The sequence below is a fragment of the Octopus bimaculoides genome, chromosome 9, assembly GCF_046866305.1.
Source record: "Octopus bimaculoides isolate indiv1 chromosome 9, ASM4686630v1, whole genome shotgun sequence".
NCBI lineage: Eukaryota > Metazoa > Mollusca > Cephalopoda > Octopoda > Octopodidae > Octopus > Octopus bimaculoides.
The window spans coordinates 72,200,084-72,209,803 of NC_142936.1; the positions used below are offsets into that span (position 1 = coordinate 72,200,084).

At 35.1% G+C, this 9,720-nt stretch overlaps 1 protein-coding gene across 2 annotated transcripts in view; it reads right to left on the reverse strand.

The window, feature by feature from the left end:
- The window catches only part of LOC106883643 (uncharacterized), a 307,035-nt gene extending 297,557 nt beyond the window's left edge, over window positions 1-9,478 (reverse strand). For both annotated transcript variants that reach the window (XM_089357701.1, XM_089357700.1), the window contains exon 1: window positions 9,151-9,478. The gene's annotated coding sequence lies outside the window, so the exon portion shown is untranslated. The remainder of the gene's footprint in view (window positions 1-9,150) is intronic.
- Between the last annotated feature and the right edge of the window lie 242 nt (window positions 9,479-9,720).

The window sequence follows — 9,720 nt, forward strand, 5'->3', positions numbered from 1 at the left end:
TGTGATTGTTTATTTTTAGATTGACATTGTAGGGTAGGTGTGAAAGACCAGATCTGGCTGGTTTGAACAGAAAAAAGGTAGAATATTTTGGCTGGATATGGCCAGTTTAAATGCTAAAGGGTTAATATGATAATATAGTTGTTAATAAGCTGGTGTTTATAACATAGATTAACATGAAAGTTATATTTTTTAAACCTGGTATTTATTCTATCAGGGTCTTTTGCTGGACTGCTAAGTGATGAGGACATAAACAAACCAACACTTGCTGTTAAGCAGTGGTAGTTTGCTCATGTTAAGCTTGTATGACAGTGACTCTTGTTTAGAATCAACACAAGACATCAGAACAAGGAGACACAAACATACACACGTGTGTGTGTGTGTGTGTGTGTGTGTGTGTGTATGTGTGTGTGTGTGTATGATATCAGAAAGAGCATCCAGCCATAGAAACCATGCCAAATCAGACTGGAACCTGTTGCAGCTCTCCTGCTTGCCAGCTCTGGTCAAACCGTCCAACCCATGCCAGCAAGGAAAACAGACATTAAATGATGATGATGATGGTGCATACATACAAGATGGGATTCTTTCAGTTTCTGTCTACTAAATCCACTCACAAAGTTTTGGTTGGCCATTATAGAAGACACTTGCTTATGGTGTCATGCAGTGGGACTGAACCTGGAACTATGTGGTTGGGAAACAAACTACTTAACCACGTAGTACCAGTGGCCAATAAGACCCAACAACTGGTGTGATTTTGAAGGCTTTAGCTGAGTGTCGCTTGTAACTATAAGCGTTGTGTGGCATGATGTCTACTTCAGATGAGTAGCAATTTTTTTCCTTCTTGCTGTTGAAAGAAACAAAAGTAGCAGAGCCATACTGGAGGACAGTTCCAAGGTTTCTGTTGATGCATTAAGTTTTTGTTTATCATGCAACATCTTCACAAGTGGGTAATAGCTAATGCATTACCAGCAAATATTAGAGAAAACTGAAAGGTAGTGTCGTCTGTGCAGGAGTAGATGTCGTTGGATATGGCAGCAAGCAAGTCATTGATGTATAAAAGGGAGAGAGGTGGGGAAAGGTAAGGGGCAAAACCAAACATTGGGACCACACCATTAGAGATAGAAAAAGCTTCATCATGACATGCAGTAGTAGTGTAATCTAACTGGAAGCTAATGAACTAAAAGATGACAATGCCAAAGTCAGGAAATTTCAAAATGAGAGATTAGTATAGCAGACACAGTTGGAAGCGTTGATGCTAGGTAAGACCCTACAAGCAGGCGACACCAGAGAGTATGATATCATTGGATCTGGCTTTACTGAAGTTGTATTGGTAGTCATTAAGGAGAGAGAGAATTGGCAGAACTGTTAGTATGCTGATCAGAGCACTTAATATCACTTCGCTTGTCTTTATGTTCTGAGTTCAAATTCCACCAAAGTTAACTTTGTTTTTCATTTTCCAGGGTCAATAAAATAAGTATTAAGTATCAGTCAAGTACCAGGGACAATGTAATCAACTTCTCCCTCTCCTCAAAAATGGCTGGCACTGTGCTAAAATATGAAACCATTATGGAGAGAGAGAGAGATTCAAAGTATTGGAAATCATCATTGTTAATGGCTGTCTCCATTAACTCAGAGACATTAGAAGTGAGTGTGACTGGATGATAGTTGTGGGGTTCAGAGAAGTTGCTATCTTTGGGTGAGAGGACACTATGTAGTATGTTTTCAGAAATCATGATAGATCACTGTCGAGAGGGAGAAACTGACCAGTTTGATAAATATAAGGGCTAGTTTTGGAGGCACAATGTTTGAGCATAATAGAAGGGATATTGTATACAACACCCACCCACATAAATGTGTGTGTGTTAGCATGTATGTATATCATTATCATCATCACCGTTTAACGTCCGCTTTCCATGCTAGCATGGGTTGGACGATTTGACTGAGGACGGGTGAACCAGATGGCTACACCAGGCTCCAATCTGATTTGGCAGAGTTTCTACAGCTGGATGCCCTTCCTAATGCCAACCACTCCGAGAGTGTAGTGGGTGCTTTTACATATAAAGCACATGACTCGGTAATTAGAGCGTCGGGCTCGCAATCATGAGGTAGTGAGTTTGATTCCCAAACCGGATTGGGCTGTATGTTTTTGTGCTGGAGCAAGTCACTGTATTTCACATTGCTCCAATTACTCAGCTGCAGGAATGAGTTGCAATGTCACTGGTGCCAAGCTGTATTGGTCTTTGCCTTTCCCTCAAACAACATCAGTGGTGTGAAGACGGGGGGGGGGGGGCTGGTATGCATGGGCGACTGCTGGTCTTCTACATAATCTTGCCTGGACTTGTGCCTTGTAGCGGAACTTTCTAAGTGCAATTCCATGGTCATTCGTGACCAAAGGGAGTCTTTATATCTTGTATGTATGCAAATGTGAATGTATATTCTTGCCTTGATGTCACATGATGGTTGTAAACGAATCTCACTATTATGTAAGCAGTGTCTGTCATTTCCAATCTTCAGTGAACACATGTCAGGCCATGGAGAAATACTACTTTACTTGGAAATGGGGAAAATTTGGTGATGGGAACGGCATCCAACCATAGAAAATCTGTCTCAAGAAATTCCGTCCAGCCTATGTGAGCACCGAAAAGTAGATGTTAAAATGATGTGGATAATACACACATCTGGTTCCAAACACTTTCTTTCTACCAAAAAACTTAGACTTTGGTTGGTGCCCAGACATATAGTAGAAGATACTTTCGCAAGTTGTCGCACAATAGGACTGAACCCCAAACCACACAGACAGGAAGCAAGCTTCTTAACCACTCAGTCACATTCTGTGTGTGTGTGTGTGTGTGTGTGTGTGTGTGTGTGTGTATTCCTTGCCTGGATGTTGTGCAATGGTTGCAAATGAATATTACCATCATATGAGCAATGTTATTTTTTTCCCCAGTTTGCCATGGAAACATGTCTGGTCATGGAGAAATATTACCTTGGATGGGAAAAGGTGAGTGTTGGTGACAGGAAGGGCATCCAGCTGAATAAGATCTGCCTCAAACTATTCCATGTGACCCATGTAAGCATGGAAAAGTAGATGTTAAAGATGATAAATATATATGTAACCATATAATATATATATGTAGTATACATATGTTATATGCATGTATAGGTATACGTATATGTATATATATACATTATATATATCTAAATATATTTATGTTGCTCAAATACATATTATTGCCACAAAGATATCTCTCTTAGCTAATTTTCATTTATGCAAATCACTGATACCAGAAATGTGTTGTACTCTTTTGTATATGTTTACAGGAGAAAAGATAGGACAACTGCTACACTGATGATGCCTAATAAGGCAGAAACACATGCTTACAGTTGTCCTCTCATCTACAGACCATCTATCACACAGTCTTTTCTTTAATGGCATATCAAATTTTGTAGAATTCTTGATCTTTGAGATTATCTCCCTTTCTTACTTAGGTCTCAAATACCATTAAGTGATTGGTCTTTCTCTCTAGAAGCAAAGATAATTTTTAAAAATCAAAAATCTATCTTCTATGATAATATACCTTTCTTCATCTTTGTTACATGACTTATTTACTGATAAATTTCTTATATATACAAATATTTGTTTTTACATCTGCTTTTCCATGTCGGCATGGATGAAATGAATACATTATTGAAGCATTTTTTTTTTTTCACAGCCAGATGATCTTCCTTTCCTTATCACTAACCTTCACCCATTTCCAACAAGCTAATATTTCCCCAAAGCCAGATACAAAATGTCAAGACAGATTCAGCTTCTGTCTATCAAATATATCCATTCACAAGGTTTTGGTCAGCTCAGGGTTATAGTAGAAGACACTTGCACAAGGTGCTGTCCTGTGGGTCTGAATCTAAAACTATTTGGTTGAGAAGCAAAGTCCTTAACATACAGTCATGCCTGGAACTCTTACATATGTGTATGTGAATCATATTACACATATACTGTTAAATATACATAATATATACATCATTATATATTGCATATACATACATAGACCAAATGTATGTCTGTGTATCCTTTATATAATACATATGTGGATATACACAACATACAAGTATATTAAATATATATGTAATATATACTTAATATATACATCATACATATGTACACACACACATGTATAAACATACACACACATATACATACATACATTCACATATACATACATACACACATATACATACACACATATATACATACATACGCACACACATATACATACACACATCTATACATGCACATATATACACATGAATATACACACACACACACACCAGATTGAAGAAAATAGGAAGGTCTCTCAGATGATTTTTGTGTGTTCTCTGAATAAGACAAATATAAATGAAGAGGTTCAAAAAAAATAATAGGAACTTGTATTGATACTTTTTTTGAAAAACCCTATTGTCATTGCCCATCCATCCCCGAAGGTCGTATCTTGAGCCGACAAAGCAGCAATAACGTCCTGGCCCTACAGGGCTCCGAGTTCAATCCGAGCCGAAAGCGAGAGCTCTCCAGGCGTTCAGTTTCAACGAGAAACTAAAAACATCAGTGATATTACAGTGATCAATTCTCGATTCAATCGACTTCAGTACACCTCCCTGACAAGTGTGTGGCCTTGTACCAAAGTGAGAAATCAATATTTATCATTTACACAATATATCACAGTAAAGCAACCAGTTAGACACACACACACAACCATTAGTCTTAATGAGAGAACTTGCTAACAGTGAGCTTGCATATATAGGTTGTTTATTTTTGCGGTTCTCCATCTACATACATATCGAATATACACAAACAGACGCACATCATGTTTGCATACACCCATAAATGAATAAGTATCAAACACATATATCTCTTTAATTAATTACCTCTAATCAAAAACACATGATATACATACCCAAAAGATAATGTGTGTGTGTGTGTGTGTGTGTGTGTGTGTGTATATATATATATAAATTTAATGTACAATACATGGATTTATATATTATTTTTGCATAATGTTGGCTGCTAAATAGACGCCAGCCTATGGATATCAACTGGTGAAATAAATATATTCACCTCATACCTCCTGACTTTCTTTCTCATCTATAAACACGCACGCACGGACGTATGCATGTATGTATAGGTGCACCCGTTAACATATCCATATTAACATACATTAAATATGACATATATTAAAAATATACACACAAAGTTCACACGACTGACAACTTTGTAGAAGTGCGTGTACATATATACCCCCCCCCCCACACAAATATATGTGTGTGTATAATATGTACATATACACGCGTGCGCGCGCAAATACACACAAGACCACACTCATACGTATACATATAAAATAAGGGCACAACAAACACACATAAGAACACAAAACACAGGCACATAAATAAGCACACAGTTTCTTTGAGTGGCCTGCAATATTTTTGATATTTTCTTGGTAGATAGGTATTTTACCGAGGCAAGAATTTGCAATCAGAACTTCACTCCAATAATGGACTGAACTGGAAAGGAACTAAGCAAAACAGCAGAAGATTCGAGCACTTTGAGTATGAGGGAACAAGAAGGAAAAAAAACCACCAGTATGAATATAGCACCAACATTAAATGACACTACCATATATATATATATATATATATATATATATATATATATATATATATATATATATATATATACGCACGCACACACACACACACAAAGACCAGGACCAAATAGATCTTGCTGAGCTACAAATACATATATTAATTGGCAGATATGTCTAAGGTTGAATGCATAGAATTAAAAACATGACCAGAATTAAGAGAGATAATAGAGCGCAATGTCACGGGAATGTAGATAGAATAGACTTTGTGGGAAGAAGAATAGTTCCTTTACTGATCTGATACCATTTTTGGTACAGGACACATGAGAAGATAAGAGATATATCATGTAAGATTTTTAAAAAAATATTATTTATTTATTGTAAACCTGACATAATACTGTGCTGTTGCTGTGTTTTTTGTTTCTAATTCTATATTTTAATTTATTTTAATTTTATATGGAGTATTTGTTTTGCTGAAATTAAGGACAATTCATTAAAGTAGGTAAGGTAAAGCATAGATCACACAAGCGGGTTTGTGAAAAAAAAAGCAGGTTTTACATATATGTGTGTGTGTGTGTCTTTGTACGTGCGCGCGTGTGTGTATATGTACGGGGTGGGGTGCTGATGTTTATGTTTGTATGTAAATATATAGAAATATAATTGAAAGAAAACAATTATATAGATTTAAGAAATTTCTTCAAATTAATTTGATGGATAAATAATGATAAAAGAATATATGATAAAAGAATATATATCATCTGTTCTGTGTATATTATGCAAGTGCTTAACATACACAATACACTTTACACAGAGTGAGGTGGGAAAGGGGTATTTTCTTTTCTCTCTGTAAGTCCCTAAGTCAACCCCAATCGAGTTAGACTTATCACCAAAAGGTATTTCTTCTTTTTCAAGTTAATGGTCAGCGTGGTTTGAGAGAGAGAGAAAGAGAGGGAGAGATTTGGCTGCTTATTTCAGTAGGTCTGCCCTATCACGTAGAAATATGCGATGTGTGTGTGTGTCTGTTTATCCTCTCCTTATACTCTAGAAACGAAAGGCAGGAGACCTTTGCCTTTAGAGTGTGTCTGTCTGTCATGTCAACAAAGACTGAACTAGTAACAGTGTAATAATATAATAATGAATATTTCACATCCAACAAACTGGGGGACCCTGCTTATAGCAACGTGTCAAATTCCAGTTGAAGGGCCGTGTCATAAAAGGGAAATATTAAAAGTGTTTGACTATATATCTTAAAAGTCAGTGCTTTAAAGAAATTAACAAATAAATTAAAAAAAAAAAAAAACATAGGTCAAGAATGATCGAGCAAGACCTATGATCGAAGCCGTTCCAGCCACGACTTAACGTCTTTCAATCAGTCAAACAGCGCGTCTAAAGGTATCATTTATCAGAGGTGTCCTATATTTTTTGGGTTAAAGACAGTAGGGTGCGATTTGAGGGAGTTTTGGCTGTGTAGGTCGAGACAACGGAGGGGGGGGGAGCACCCCCTCGTTATCATGGTGCTAGAAAGTACTAAACTGATAGTGAGTGGGTAGTCAGATGGATGGATTGATGTTAGGTAGATAAATTGAGCGAGTGGATGCTAGGTAGATAGACAGAAAAACAGGCAGGGTTCGAAGAGAAAGTGCTAGATAGAAATCTAGATAAAGTGTGTGTGTATTATATATATATATATATATATATATATGCAGAGAGCGAGAAGGAAATACAGAAAAGAGAAAGCTGATTAAATAGACTGAACGTTAGAGATAGCTGACGGGAAAGGGTACTATTGTAGAATAATGGGTACCTATATAATAGTAGTAATAAAGAAAATGAATATGACTATAGTTACGAAGAGACAGAGGACTAAACAGGGAGAGAAAACAATATAGCAGCTAGCTGAATGGACTGAATGTTAAATAGAGGGAGTGAAAGTGAGGGGTCCTGTTATAGTATACTGAAGAGGTACTATTATGTATACTATAATAGAAATGAAGGAAATGACTGTAAGTATAGTTATGGATAAGAGGGTTGAATAGGAAGAGACAGAGAGCTATAAGAAAGTATTGAAAAGAAAAGGACAGGGTATATGTGTGTGCATGCATGCATATATATATATAAATATATATAAGCACATTCGAGGAAGTGTATGCAACAGAAAGAGTAAATAGACAAGTAAATAGAAAAGAGGGGGGGGGGAGAGATAGAGATAAACAAGGGGGAAAGAAGAAAAAAAGGGAGGAAAAAGTGAGAATGAAATACAGTGAAGAAGAAGACGAATAGAAAACGAACAAACAAACAAGGATATCAAGAAGATATATAGATAGAAGCAAAGGGTAATAGGGCAGAAATACTTTGGTCTCCCTACTTTGTTTCAAACCCCAAAATAAATATAAACAGAGAAACAAATATTATATTTTGAATGGTAAATAAACCTTATAGGAGGATTAGATCGATAAAACGTGCCATTTGTAGTGGTGGACCTGTGATGAAGGAAAGATATACCTACACACACACACACACATATTTACACATAGACACACAATTTATATATACATATATTCACATGCATTCTTTTTTATAGATACGCGTCCATATATATATATATATATATTATAATGCACACACGTTTATATATATATATATATATATTATAATGCACACACGTTTATATATATATATATATATATATATATATATATGTACACGTTTATATATATATACACGCATTTTTATAGATACACAAGCATTTGTGTGTATATACAGGCGTTTATATGTATATACGTACACGCATTTTTTATGTATATGTGTATATATACACATGTATTTATATATACATACATAAACATGTGTATATATACACATACATTTATATACACACGCATTAATATATACAAGTATATACACAATCATATATATATATATATATATATATATATATATATCTACGTACGCAATTATATATATATACAAAGGCATTTATACACACACACACACACACACATATATACACACGCACACAGTGAAATAAACGTTATATATTTGGGACTGAAATAAAATGAGTGTTCGAAATTATAATATGTATACCACTCCACCACCTTACGTATATATATATATATATATATATATATATATATATATATATATATATATATATACGCATAAGCATGTAGATTGATAGATACCACTTTAACACTTTTTATATACGTAAATTATGAACACGCATAAACATACCCACTCTCTCTCTTTCTCTCGCACACATTTATATATATAAGCATAAATACACATACATACATATAAGCATGAATACATATACACACATCATATATATACATACACATATATATATATATATAGTTTATATATATATAGACACACCAACGCGCATAACGTACACACACGCACATGTATGCTTGTTTATGTTGAGAGGGAGGGGGAGATGTTGGATGTGAAAAGGGGGAACGAAAAGAAAAATAAATATATATTACTGTAAATATAAATATAAATATCATTTACTTACTCTCATGTCGTTTATGATGGCTTGAAACAAGCCTCCCAGAGCACTGCAATCTTTTTCTAACTTTGAATCCATTTTTGTTTTGTGGTGATGAACGATCGCAGGAGACGACAAAGCAAAATTTTAATAATATTACACGGCTAAAAAGGAGTGTGTAGAAATTTCTTTTCTTTTCTTTTTTTTTCTTATTTTTAAATGCAAGCAAGATGGATTAGCAAGAGAAAGATATAGAAATAAAGAGAAATAGAGAGGGAGAGTGAGTGAGAGAGTGAGTGAGTGACTGATTGACTGACTGACTGAGTGAGAGAGAGGAGAGGGACTGTTTGTGTGTGTATATATATATATATATATATATATTTGTAGATCTACCTATCTATATATATATATATATATATATATATATATATATATAATTGCGTGTATGTAAGTGTGTAGTATACGCGCGTGCGTGTTTTTTTCCCCCTTCTTTCTTTCTATCTGAAAGAGAAACGAAGGTGGGGTTGTATTGAAGGAAACTATTGGTGGGTGGACCTTGAAGGAAAATTTAAAAATAAAACAGAGATTCTCCTTTTT